At 35.5% G+C, this 15,056-nt stretch overlaps 1 protein-coding gene and 1 pseudogene across 2 annotated transcripts in view; both read right to left on the bottom strand.

Moving 5' to 3' along the window:
- Nucleotides 1-15,056, bottom strand: part of PLGRKT (plasminogen receptor with a C-terminal lysine) — a 76,286-nt gene that overhangs the window by 23,289 nt on the left and 37,941 nt on the right. The gene's annotated exons all lie outside the window — the stretch shown is intronic.
- Nucleotides 6,107-7,007, bottom strand: LOC110221608 (F-actin-capping protein subunit alpha-1 pseudogene; annotated as a pseudogene).

The raw sequence follows: 15,056 nt of genomic DNA, 5'->3' as shown, positions 1-15,056 counted from the left end.
AAATAATAACAAGATTCATTTGGAAAAACAAAAGGTCCAGAATATCAAAGGAACTAATGAAAAGAAATGCAGGAGAAGGTGGCCTAGCAATTCCAGATCTTAAATTGTATTATAAAGCAGCAGTCATCAAAACTGCTTGGTACTGGCTAAGAAATAGGGAGTTGGATCAGTGGAATAGGTTAAATATGCAAGACACAGTACTCAATGACTATACTAATCTATTATTTGATAAACCCAAAGACCCCAGCTTCTGGGATAAGAACCCACTCTTTGACAAAAACTGCTGGGAAAACTGGAAAAGAGTATGGCAGAAACTAGGCATAGACCCAAATCTCACACCATATACCAAAATAAAGTCAAAATGGGTTCATGACTTAGATATAAAGGCTGATACCATAAGTAAACTGGGAGAACAAGGAATAGTTTACCTATCAGATCTATGGAGAACAGAAGAATTCATGACCAAACAGGAGATAGAGAACATTATGAAAAGCAAAACGGATAATTTTGATTACATTAAATTGAAAAGTTTTTGCACAAACAAAGCCAATGCAACTAAGATTAGAAGGAAGGTAGAAAATTGGGAAAGAATTTTTACAACCAGTCTCTCTGATAAAGGCCTCATTTCTAAAATATATAGAGAATTAAGACAAATTTATAAGAACATAAGCCATTCCCCAATTGATAAATGGTCAAAGGATATGAACAGACAGTTCTCAGATGAAGAAATTAAAGCCATCTATAGTCATATGAAAAAATGCTCTAAATCATTACTGATTAGAGAAATGCAAATCAAAACAACTCTGAGGTACCACATCACACCTACCAGATTGGCCAACATGACAAAACAGGAAAATGATAAATGTTGGAGAGGATGTGGGAAAATTGGAACACTAATACATTGTTGGTGGAGTTGTGAAATGATCCAACCATTTTGGAGAACAATTTAGAACTATGCCCAAAGGGCTACAAAAATGTGCACACCCTTTGACCCAGCAATAGCACTTCTAGGGCTATATCCGAAAGAGATCAAACAAATGGGAAAAGGACCCACACGTACAAAAATATTCATAGCAGCTCTTTTTGTGGTGGCAAAGAATTGGAAATTGAGAGGATGCCCATCAATTGGGGAATGGCTGAGCAAGTTGTGGTATATGAATGTAATAGAATACTATTGCTCTATAAGAAATAATGAACAGGCTGACTTCAGAAAAACCTGGGAAGACTTATATGGTCTGATGCTGAGTGAAGTGAGCAGAACCAAGAGGACTTTGTATACAATAGCAGCCATGTTATGCAATGACTAAGAATGTTAAACTGAACTCTTCTCAGCATTATGAGGATCTAAGACATCTCCAGAGGCCTCGGGATGGAAAATGCTGTCCACATCCAAAGAAAGAACTATGGAAGTTGAATCGCTCTTACTTATTTTTACCTTCAGTTGAGTTTTGTTTCATCTTTCTGATGGTTCCTCCTATTGGTTTTAATTTTTTACTTACAACTTCACTAATGTGAAAATATGTTTAATGGGTATGTAAATGTAAAGCCTATGTCAGATTGTGCGCTGTCTTGGGGAGGGGGGGGGGAGAAAAAGGGAGAAAAAAATTTTCAACTCAAAAGCATATGGAAAAGAAATTAAAATTAAAATTAAAAAAATATATTTTTATTATAATTTACTATAATTTCTCCTATCTGTGGAAATGTACTTTAAATACAAATAATTATTAACAAAGATCATAATTTTACTTTGAAATAAACATTTTATAATCCCTAGTATGTATAAATGTAGGGCAGCTAGGTGGCACAGTTGATAGAGTGCCAGGCCCGAGTTCAAATCTGGCCTCAGGTACTTACTAGCTGTGTAAGCATGAGCAAATCACTTAAACCTGTCTACCTCAGTTTCCTCATCAGTAAAATGAACTGGAGAAGGAAATGGCAAAACATGCCAGTATCTTTGCCAAGAAAATCCCAAATAGGGTCATGAAGTGTTGGACATGACTGAAAACAAGTGAACAATGACAACAACATGTGTAAATGTACTCTATCAAAGTGAAAGCTTGAATCTTTGAGGCATTCTTAAATTTCAGTCCTTTGAGAATTAACAATTACAAGATATTTCCTATGTGGCAACTCTGCTTTTATCCAATGACTTAAAATAAATAAATTAATTAATTTAATTAAATAAAAAAATAAAAATAAATGACTTATCAAATTGATTAAGGACTTAGTCACAACCTGGATTATTTTTGACTGATTGATTCAATTTAGATATTTTGATCATCTGGGGTAGAAATGGCTCCCTTTAAAGGGGAAAGCCACTAGTTTTCCTACTGGATATTAGATACCAGGTAGGATAGCTCTAACTGTCAGGAAGTGTTTCCTTACATCAAAACTAAATTTGCTTCTTTGTAGTATCTCCCCATTGTTCCCAGTTTTGCTCTCTAGATCCACAAAGAACAATTCTAATAGCTCTTCCATCTAATGGCCCTTTAAACCCTTGAGGACTGCTATCATGTTCCCTCTCAAGTATTTTCCTTTTCCTTTCTTTTTTTCTTTTTTTTGGCTAAGCAATAGTGTTAAATGACTTGCCCAGGATCAGACAGCTACCAAGTGTTATGTGTCTGAGGCCAGGTTTGAACTCAGGTCCTCCCAAATCCGGAGCCGTTGCTCTATCCACTGTGCCACCTAACTGCCCCTTTCTCAAGTATTTTCTTATCCAAGTTAAACAATCCTAGTCTCTTCAACCGATCCCACTGCGGCATGAACTTGAGGACCATCACCCTCTGGTTTGCTTCCTCCACCTTATTTATATCATTCTAAAAATATAGTTCCTTGAACTAAACATAACACAGTTTTCTCTTAGTGTAAGCAGACCATTCCACAGACCTCCTTCTGCACTCTAAATGTTAAATATGGCACAAGACAGTGGAACTACCAATCTCTAATTTCTGGACACCACGCCTCTCTCATTACAGCTTAGGATCACCTTATCCTCCTTGGGTGCCATTTTACACTGTTGACTAGATTGGTTAAAGCCCCCTAATCTCTTTTTTTGCAAACTGCTGTCCAGCCATAACTCTTCCATCTTTCACTTATGAAGTTGAGCTCTTAAATTCAAGCATAGGACTTTATGTTCATCTCTATGAAGTTCTCTCTTATTAGATTTGGTCCAATGTTGCTACTTGTCAACATCTTCTTGAATCTTAACTACAATGTTACATTTATCCCCTACCTTTTAGTCAATGGCACAGCTGAGAAACCTGCTAGGTGTGCCCTTATTCATTTCACTGACAAAATGTTAAACAAGAAAGGATCAACTACAGAAACTGGGGGATGTTCTAGTAAAGACTTACTTTCAAGTCTGTATCAAAACACGAACTTTTGGTCAAGCCATTCCAGGAGTTCTAAATTCACAACTGTGTGATGATCTGGCCAACATCTCACCATCTTTTCCACAAGAAAACTGTGAGAGATTTCATAAAATACTTCGTGAAAATCAAGGGAAACTATTTTGACTGCATTCCCTGATCTACCAGACTAATAATCCTATCAACAAAGGAAATAAGGTAAGTCTGGTAATAATCTGGCAATGACCTACGTTTGTTGAAGTCACATTGCTGCCTCTCTGTTATCACCATTTACTTTTCTATCTGTTCACTAACCAATCCTTTAAAATTCTAAAAATGCAAAAACAAATATTAATTCCAGAAATCAACATCAAATTCTTTGGCTTGGACTTTATAAGATTCATAAAAGTTTGAATTTCCTCTTTTCTTCCTCTAATAAGTCCTTCCAAGTCTGAGAGCTAAAAGCCAAAAAGAAACTCTACAAATGTTGTAGTATATTTTCCCCCAAAGAATAATTCCAAAATCAAGGCTAAGGTCAGAATCACCTTCTGATGCCAGTGAGAAAGTCCTTCTTCAGGATCAAAGTAACATGGATGGTACAGGACAAGTGACATAAAGTTCATATCCCTTGCTTTCACCTATTAACACAGAGAGATTATTCCCTAAAAACACCCATACTTTATAGGTTGAACTTGTCTGTTTTCCTGTATTCCCAAATAACAAATGAGATATGAGGGAGAGGAAGGAAATGAGAAGTGAGAAACCTACCAGCCTAACTCTCACCAAACAAATAATTTTATTAATTCACATAAGTGATGTGAATATCAACTAATCTAGATCTGGTTATGTTACTGGGAGAGAAAAGTAAGGAATAAACCTATAACTACATGAAATAACAACACAGACTTGACACTTGACTGACTCCTAATTATCAATGTCCACATTTCTACAAAGTTGTAGAAAATTCTAACTTAAATGAACACAAATGTTGATTAAAAATCCTCAAGTATATTACAGATAAGCCCAAATTTTTTTTAAGAACAAAACCATTGTATTTCTACTACAGAGGATTTTGTTATACGGATGGGTATTATGAATGGCAAATAATATAAATATGCTTTATTTTGGGAAAAAAGTTTACATAATACTTTGGAAACACTCCTGCTTAATCCATGTTAATGAACAAAAACAATGCCACTTTAAGCACACACATTCTTCTCTTCAACATGTAGATGGACACAGGAAGACAGCACTCGGTTTAAAAAAGGAAGATAAAAAAAATTAAAAATTCAAAAAACCAAAAATAAATTAAAAAAAAAACCCCAAAATGACCTCATGTTAAGGCCTGGTCAACTAAGTGTAAACAACATAGAATGAATTCACCATACATAGATAGTTCTGATTGCTAGCTATAGCAAATCTGTGGTGTCTCTGTGTTTTGAGAGCTATGAAACACATACCTTCACTCACCCTCCCAGAAGGGCTGCTGCATCACAGTCTAAGTTGAGTTCTTGGCTTGCAGGACCGAAGAATGTCAAACAAGTTTTACAAACCATTTAGAGTGAATTGCCAGTTTTCCCTTTAAGTACATTAAGAAACAGGTAACAATAGAAAGACACTGCTTAGAAGCTATTCTTCTCAGTTTGGTACGAATCTTTTTTCTTTTGATTTGTGATTTATGCACTTGTCTGATTCATACACTTAAACACTACTCTAGTCACCTGCCACAAAGCATTAAAGCACAATATGCCTCTTATTCTGTAGGCATCTGCATTTTTCAAGTTTTAATATTGATTCTTCTACATTCTGACTATGTCAGCAGTTCTTGAATATAAAAATACATACAAATGGGGTAGTTATATTCTAAAAATGCAGATGCCTATAACAACCATGTTACTAGGGGGAAGGGAATTTTCAGAAAAGGAAGAAAGCAAACAAATTCACTTGGAGTGAATGTGGTTCAAGTCTTTGGATTAAAAAATAAAAAACAAATTCCCCAGAGAAGCTGGTCATTATGGGAATTTCCAGAAAACCCATTTTTTTCCACCAAAGGGACCTTAAAAACCCCACTCCAAATATTTAAAAATCTACAGCTAGCAGGAGGCCATTAAGTGGCAATCAGCAGTGAGAAGAGAAAGGATAGGGGCAACTAGGTGGCACAGTGGATAGAACACCAGCCCTAAAGTCAGGAGGACCTGAGTTCAAATCAGGCCTCAGACCAAACACTTGACACTTACTAGCTGTGTGACTCTAGGCAAGTCACTTAACCCCAACTGCCTAAAAAAAAAAAAGGATGTCTGTAGATATATCTTGCAGCATAGAATCTACTGGTTGATCAGTAAAAACCATGGATGGACCAGAAGTTCTACTAAAAGATAAGGGTGGGAGAGTATTGAAAATATTACCTGCCTGTTTGTGAGAGGGCCTTCGTGGCTAGGAAACTTTCTAACCAGTATGTAAATTCCAGGACATAACTCCTTCTCTTTTCAATGTTAAAAATAACTGAATTTTAAAAAATCCTACAAGTAGATACAGTCACAATAGGAAGCTACATGGCAAGGACCACACACACACACACACACACACACACACACAAACATCAAGACAATGCTATTGGTTCAATAGTATTCCAAGTGGCTAGAAAACCTGTTAACTTTGAAAGCCCTAGCAAAGTATAGCACTTGTTTATGAATCACCTACTTCTAAGACCAATACTTTGAATCTTCTTTTCCTTTCCTTCTTTTTTTCTTTTTGCATGTTACAAATGGAGAATTTCATATCCAGCCCTAAGCATTTTGCATTTCTTTAACAATCTTGTAGCTGAGTATCTTGTTCAAGTAGATTTTGGTGCGGGTGTCTGGAAGTTGCTGGCACAAGGCCTTGAATGTATTGTCTGAAATGTCTGACAGTTCTCACCAATCACAGTCTGACACTCATTTTCAGCATGTTCTATGATTTTTATAAATTCCTTGGCAGTTTGTACATTATCAGTAACAGCTACTGAACCTGTACAACTTTGTCACTAATCAAGTGAACACTGCCATTTTCATAGTAACGGACCTGAATCTTTAGCGCTCCAACCACCTGAGCTGTAGGTGCTGTGATGGTAAACTTCCATTCTGATCTCCAACGACTGTTCCAGAAGTTTTTAGGCTGAAATTGGTGGCTCTCAATATAGGCAATAATAGTCTTCTGCCCATCTATAATTTTAGCACAGACAGCACAGAAGCCATTGGAATAATGATCTTTCACATGGGCTCTTAATGCACTGTCACAGGATGCCCTCTACAACTTCAGAGCTCCACCTAAGTCCTCAGGTTGGGGGTCACTTGCTTCTTTCTGTAAATGAGCAAACTTAAAGGAAACTTTATTTCTTGGATCTGAAAATCTGCCATTACCCAGGTCACCATGTTCCATGGTTAAGACCTGATCATTATACTCTTCTATCTCCACTGGAGTGAACTGATCCATATTATACTGGGAGAATGCATGAGCTGCCCTTTCCCTGAGAAGACTGTCATTGTTAAGTAATAACCGGACATCATTAAACACTTCATTAAATTCTCCTGGGGGAGTATGAGTGATGAACTTGGCAGCTATCTGTACCTTCTCCTCATTCAGCACCCAATCCTCAAAGTCAGCCATCTTGGGCTTCTCTGGCCCAGCCCCAAGCCCAAAGTTTTAATTGCCTTAAGCTACACTTTGGTTTTTGAAGTGATAAACCATACGTCAAGATACAAAACCTGTCAACTACACAATGTACTCCTAGACAGTGTACTCCTTTGACTCAATTAAAAGGAAGTACAAATCTAAGTTCAAATATCTAAAAGTCTACTTCCAAAGATATATGTTAAATGTTCCTTTAAAGGCAGCACAGTAGGGGTGGAAAAAACTATGGCTATATGAGTCCAAATATCTAATTTAAAGTCTGGGCTCTCCCACCTACTAGCCATGTTTCCTTGGATAATTCAGTTTTTCCTGCTCAGTTTTATCATCAATAAAACAAGGATTAAAAAATACTCTGTAAATAGGAAGCTACTGAGGAATTACTCCTTTCAATGAAATTCATGCAATTTTTTTTCCTAAAAGGTTTGACAATGACAAGCATAGACCTGGATATTTAGGCTTACCCTAAGGAAAGGATACTTGAACAACTGTCCCCTTCAAAATGGTTTAGGAATAAACAGGGACACAAAAACATCAAGACTGGTTGCAGAAGCACCTCCCTTACCTAATAGCACAGTCTACTGATGATTGTTATCAAAATACCCTCATAAGAGAATCTATTAATATAAAAAACATTACGAAAATAAGTTTAAGAAATGAACTTGACAAATAGGTTTTTGGTGATCTTGGGAATTAACCTTTTAGAGCCTTGGTTTCTCCATTTGTAAAACAAGATGGTTGAACTAGGTGATTTTTAATGTCCTACTGTGTTCCAAATCTATGATTCTAGGATATCTGATTTATAAGACATACCATACTTATAATAAGGATGGACTTCTTATGAGCACGAACCAGCACGAATAAACTAGCTTCCCGGTATAAAGCAGTCATCTAATGGGTTTATTCACCCTGACTCTGAATCAGACCAAATCACTCCCACTCCTATGGAAAATTATATCCTGGAAATCAGTGACAGTATCATATTAGCCTCCCAAACTCACTTCTTTGTCCTTAAAGGCAGAGAGATATATAGAGGTCTGTCATTTGTAATATCTTTATTAATTAGTGGGAAATAAGCTTCTCTTTTCAGTGATAGGGCACAGTGGAAAGAACACTGAGTTTGTAATCAGATGACTGGGATTTGAATCCAAATTCTAATACTACTTACTCTGTAAGCTTGGGTAAATCACCTTCCTGGATAAGCCTCAGAGGAGAAATTCCCTACAATCCCCTCCCCGGTGGTTCTGTAACTACTAAGATACTTCTGTGAAGCATTTCTCTCTATCAAATGACACAAAGGATGAGGCATATGGGCATACATCTATAATATTGCTTAATATTTCACTAACGGAAAGGCAGAATAGGATAGTGCGTGGAGAGCTGCCCTGAAATCAAGTCCCATCTCTGACACATGTTGCCTGTATGATCCTGAGCAAGTCATTCTCAGGGCTTTAGTCATTAAGCTCTAAATACTTTAGCTCTTTAGACTTCAGGCTCTAAGAATTCAAGCTGCATAGAAGGTGCCAATCTGCTTTGGTAGAGGGAGTTTCCTCATCTGCAAGTCTCCTCTACCAATGAAATCACAGGATCAATACTTATCCATATTACACTAAAATAAATATCTAATGATAAGTCCCCCCCCATAAACTGTTATTATTTATTTTCTTAAAAACATTTTTTTTTGGTGAGGCAATTGGAGTTAAGTGACTTGCCCAGAGTCACACAGCGAGTGAGTGTTATGTGTCAAATTTGAACTCAGGTCCTCCTGACTCCAAGGCTAGAGCTCTATCCACTGTGCCACCTAGCTGCCCCTATTTATTAATTTTTAACATTTAAAAAAAATTTTGAATTACAAATTCTCTCCATCCTTTCTGCCCTTTTCTATCCATTGAGAAGGCAAGCAATCATGTGAGGTCACGCAAAATATATTTTTATATTAACCATGTTGCAAAAAATAAACAATAAAAAACGAGAAACATAAAGAAAAGTAAAAATGTATGCTTCAATCTGCACTCAGAGTTCATCAGTTCTCTCTCTGGAGGTGGATAGCATTTTCCATCATGGGTCCTTTGTATCATTTTCTTGATTGGAGTATCTAAGTCTTTCACAGTTGATCATCATTACAATATTGCTGTTACTATGTACAAGGTTCTATTGGTTCTGCTCACTTCACTTTATATCAGTTCCTATAATTCTTCCCAGGTTTTTCTACAAACATTCACTTCATTATTTCTTATAAATAACATAATAGTTTTCCATCATAACCATATACTACAACTTGTTCAGTCATTCCCTAATAGGCATCCTCACAATTCCCAATTCTTTACCATCACAACATGAACTGATATATATGTATGTATGTATGTATGTATGTATGTATGTATGTATGTGTGTGTGTGTGTGTGTGTATGTATATATGTATGTATGTATGTATAGTACATTTAGGTCCTTTCCCCTTTTTTTGATCTCTTTGGGATACACACCTAGGAATGATATTGTTGGGTCAAACGGTATGCAGAGTTATATAGCCCTTTTGGGCATAACTCCAAATTTCTTCAGGTTGATTCCAAATTTTTTACAATTCTACCAACAGTGCATTAGTGTACCTATTTTTCCACATCCCCTCCAGCATTTACCATTTTTCTTTTCTGCTATGTTAGCCAATCCGATAGGTGTGAGGTGGTAGCTCAGAGCTGTTCTAATTTGCATTTCTCTAATCAATAGTGATTTAGAGCATTTTTTATGTGACTACTGATAGCTTTGACTTCTTCTGAAAACTGCCTGTTCATATCCTTTGACCATTCATCTAGTAAGAATGGTTCTTATACAGTTTGAGATCTGGTAAAGCTAGCCCACCTTCCTTCACATTTTTTTTTTCATTGATTCTCTTGACATTCTTGAACTTTTGTTCTTCCAGATGAATTTTATTATTTTTTTTCCAGCTCTAAAATAATTTTTTGGTAATTTGATTTGTATGGCACCAGATAAATAAATTAATTTAGGTAGCACTGTTATTTTTATTATATTGACTCAGCCTACCCATAAGCAATCAATATTTCTCCAATTGTTTAGATTTGTCTTTATTTGCATGTGAATGTTCTGTCGTGTTCATAAAGGCCCTAGGTTTGTCTTGGCAGGTAAACGTTTTCAGTTATTTTAAATAGAATTTCTCTTTCCATCTTTTCCTGCTGAGTTTTGTTGGTAATATATAGAAATGCTAATGGTTTGTATAGATTTTATTTCCTGTAATTTTGCTAAAGTTGTTAATTATTTCAACTAGTTTTTCAGTTGATTCTCTGGGATTCCCTCTAAGTATACCATCATATCATCTACAAAAAGTGACAGTTTTGTTTCCTCATTGTCTTTTTATTCCTTCAATTTCTTTTCTTCTCTTATTGCTATTGCTAGCATTTCTAATACGATACTGAATAATTATGGTGATGATGGACATTCTTGTTTCACTTTTGATCTTACTGGGAAGGCTTCTAACATATCACCATTACAAATAATACTTGCTCTTGGTTTCAGATAGATACAACTTCTCATTTTAAGAAAAGTTCTCTTTATTCCTATGCTTTCTACTGTTTTTAATAGGAATGACTGCTGTAATTTGTGAAAGGCTTTTTCTGCATCTATTGAAATAATCATAAGATTTTCATCTATGTTATTAATATGGTCAGTTATGCTTACAGTTTTCCTAATATTGAACCAGGCCTGTATTCCTGGTATAAATTCCACCTAGTCATAGTGTATGATTTTTGTGATACATTGCTATAATCTCCTTGCTAGTATTTTATTTAAAATTTATGCATCAATATTCATTAGGGAAACTGGCCTATAGCTTTCTTTTTCTGTTTTTGCTCTCCCTGGTTTAGGTATCAAAATCATATTTGTTTATAACAGGAATCTGGTAGGACTTCTTCTTTACCTACTTTTTCAAACAGTTTATACAATATTGGGATTAATTGTTCTTTAAATGGCTGACAGAATTCATTTGTAAAGCCACCTGCTCCTGGGGATATTTTCTTAGGGACTCATTGATGGCTTGTTCAATTTCTTTTTCTAAGATTTATTTAAGCATTCTATTTCTTCTTCTGGTAATCTGGGCAATTTATATTTTTATAAATATTCATCCATTTCACTTAAATTTTCAATTCTATTACCATATAATTGTGAAAATAACTCTTAATAATGCTTTAATTTCATCTTCATTGGTGGTGCATTCACTCTTTTCATGTTTTGATACTGGCAATTTGGTTTCCTTTCTAAAATCAAATTAACCAGTGGTTTATCTATTTTACTGTTTTTTTAAAAAATAAAACCAATTTCTAGTTTTATTTATTAGTTCATTTTTTAAACTTTCAATTTTATTCATCTCTTCTTTGATTTTCAGGATTTTCAATTTGGCATTTAATTAGAAATTTTTAATTTGTTCTTTTTCTAGGTTTTTTTTTCAATGCCCAATTCACTGATCTGCTCCTTCTCTCTTTTATTGATGTTATGTGTTTAGACATAAGAATTTTCCCTTAAGTACTACTTTGGCTGCATCCCACAAAATATGATATGTTGTCTCATTATTGACATTCTTCTTAACTAAATTATTGATTGTTTTTATGATTTATTCTTTGACCCTCTCATTCTTTAGAATTTGATTATTTAGTTTTCAATTAATTTTTAATATATCTTCCATGGTCCCTTATCGAATATAATTTTTATTGTATAATAGCCCGAAAAGGGTGCATTTAATATTTCTGCTTCTCTGAATTTGTTTGTGAGGTTTTTAACGCCCTAATATAAAGTCAATTTTTGTGAAGGTACCATCTACAGCTGAGAAAAAAAAGTACCCATTCAATTTTCTCCAGAGCACTATCATATCTAACTCTTCTAAAAATCTCTTCATCTCTTTAATTTCTTTTTTATTTATTTTATGGTTAGGTTTATCCAGCTCTGAGAGAATAAAATTGAGGGTTCCCTACCAGAATAGCTTTACTATTTCCTTCTGTAACACATTCAACTTTTCCTTTAAGAATCTGGATGCTATGTCATTTGGTACATATATATGTAGTGTTGATATTACTTCATTGACTATGGTGCCTTTTAGCAAAATGTACTTTCCCTTCTTACCTCTTTTAATTAACTCTATTTTTGCTTTTGCTTTGTCTGAGATCATGATTGCTAACCCTCCCTTTTTTTTTCAACTGAAGCATAACAGATTCTGTTCCAGTCCCTTATTTCAATTCTGTGTGTCTTCCTGCTTCAAGTGTGTTTCTTGTAAACAACATACAGCATTGTTGAATTCAGCTCTATACTTCCTTTTTAATGCGTGAATTCATCCCATTCACATTTACAGCTATGACTACTTAGTGTATCTAGTGACAGGTTTTTGTTAACCCAAAGGGGGAAAAAAAACCCACACATATGCATTTTGACAAAAAATGATTAAAAATGATCGATGCTTATATGTATAGTTATTTGTTATTAATTAATTACATATACATGGTATTAATTGAGAACGAAATGTATGGAAACTTTTTATCTCAGGGATAAACACTTAGTAACAAAGCTATATCCTAGTGGAGTTCAAAAGGAAACATTTCCAGTGAAGTGAAACACCAGTCAGTTTTGCTCCCAGATTTTACACCTGTCTACAACTTCATCTAAATTACTAAGATGGTCTGTTGTGGTCAGATGTTTGGTTCTTTGCATTAATTCATCCTTACTTTTCCTACTCACCTCTTATTAACCCTCCGTTAAAGTGAGCCCCTTGTTAGCAACTCTTACAGAATGTTGCACAGGATCTGGGGCGGGGAAAGGAGTAATTTAAATTAATAGTTTTCATAACATCAATAGCCTATCTTTTCAAGACAAACATTTTACCAGCCTTGCTGTATGGCAGCAAGACCTGGAACACCAATATCTCTAAAGAACTGAAAACAAGTATCACACAGGAGGCAATGGAAAGGTGCAATCTGGTTAAGAGCTGGCTGCAACAGTGAAAAACTCCTGAGAAGAATAGGAATAAAAGATATCATCAAGGAACAGAATGACAAAAAGAGAAGATGGACTGGTCATGTGGTGAGTGCTCTGCACCATAAGAAATGATGACCTCTAGGACCGACTACAAAATGCTGTTTGACATTCAAAGCCTTTCAGAATCTAAGCCCCTTCTACCTTTCCAGTTTCCTACACTTTATGTACTCTTGGTTCCAGTTATTATCTGTACTCTTCAGTCCAGTGACACTGACTTCCTCACTGTTCCATGAACAAGAAACTCTTGGCTCCAGGCATTTTCTCTGGCTGTCTCCCATACCAGTAATGTTCTCCCTCTTCAACTGTGCCTACTGATTTCCTTAGCTTCCTTTAAGTCCCAACTAAAATCCTATCATTTATCCCAGCTTCTCTTAGTTTAGTTCTACCTCTTCATTTATTATTTCCTATTTATCCTGCATATAGCTTGCTTTGTATATATTGTTTGCAGATTGTAAGTTCCTTGAGGGCAGGGAATATCTTTTGTCTCTTTTTGTATTCCCAGTGCTTAGCATAGTGCCTGGCACACAGCAGATACATAATAAATGCTAACTGATTGACTGCAAGGTAGGGGTTCATATAAACCTGGTTAGACTTGTGTGGACTGGTGCAGAATAAAGTAAGCAGAACCAGAATAATTTATTCAATATCAACAATATCATAAAAACAACTCTGAAGGACTTAAAAATTCTGATCAATGCATGACCAACCACAATTCTAGAGAACCAAGGATGAAGCATGTGACCCATTTCCTAATACAAGTGATGGACTCAGGATGCAGAATGAGATGTACATTTTTGTACAGGGCCACTGTGGAAATATGTTTGTTTTTCTATGTATATTTGTTATAAAGGTTTTTTTAAAAATTTTTCATGAATGGGGAGAGGAGGGGAAAATAAATGCTTATTAATTTGAAAAAAAAATCACAGAGGCGCTGGTTAGACCCACTATAGAGACTTTCAGAAGGACATAGAGAAGAACTGCACAGTTTAGGCAGACATGCATGGTCTGTTATTGCATTGCTAAAGAGAACTTCTGAGCTGATGAGATCACAGATTCTTTTGAGTATCTGAGTTAAAATACGGTAGCACTTATTTAATGCTCCCCATCTTTTCCTCAAGAACAGAACTGGCTGTATTTTTCATCACTGGATAATGTAGACTCTACAGGTCTTTTCGTGCATTAAAAAGAGAAGACAAAACAACATTACTACTTAAAATCAAGTACTTTTATGATCCCTAAATTGGCATGAATCAATGATACAAATTTGTTCAGCCATACATAACCTAAATGTGATGAACATCTATTTTTAAATGAACTGCAAAACCAAAACATTTTTTTAGAGAAAAGGTTAGTTTCTCCTCCATAATCTAACAAAATTTAAATGTTAAAATAATTTATATATAATTGTGATAATGATCAAAAACTGTGTGTCATTGAAAGAGACAGTAGCTTAATGTAGATGCTTTTTAATGAAAGAAGATTGGAGCAGCTAGATAGTGTAGTGGATTTAGTGCTTTACTTGGGTTCCAGAAGACCGGGCTTAGATTCTGCCTCAGACATTTACTGGCTGTGTGACTCTGGATGAGTTGTTTAATTTCTTAGCCTCAGTTTCTTCATTTGTACCTACCTCACTAGGTTGTTATGCAGACCCACTGAATTAAAATATGAAAGAAGACTGGGAGTCAGGACCCCTAGACTCTAATCCCAGCTCTGCCATTAACTGATTACCTGCTGACACTCAGCAAGTCACCCAACCTCTCTTGGACCCATTTTTCTCATCTGTAAAACAGAAGGGCAGATTTGGTCACCTCCAGAGTTTCAAGGTGATAATTCTATATATCTCTAATCTATGGATTGCTTCAACAAGGAGTATGATGTTGATCTTGATCACATATCCAAATGGTGGAACACTCTTGTTATATTGGCAAGGAGTGACCAGAAGAATGGCACAGAGACATTGCTGGACAGGCTAGGATTGCAGACTAAGGGAAGACAAAGCTTCTGGTTGGTATT

This window comes from Phascolarctos cinereus, unplaced genomic scaffold (assembly GCF_003287225.1).
Source record: "Phascolarctos cinereus isolate Bilbo 61053 unplaced genomic scaffold, phaCin_HiC Scaffold_4;HRSCAF=312, whole genome shotgun sequence".
In the NCBI taxonomy this organism is placed as follows: domain Eukaryota; kingdom Metazoa; phylum Chordata; class Mammalia; order Diprotodontia; family Phascolarctidae; genus Phascolarctos; species Phascolarctos cinereus.
This window is presented reverse-complemented; position numbering and strand designations above follow the sequence as displayed.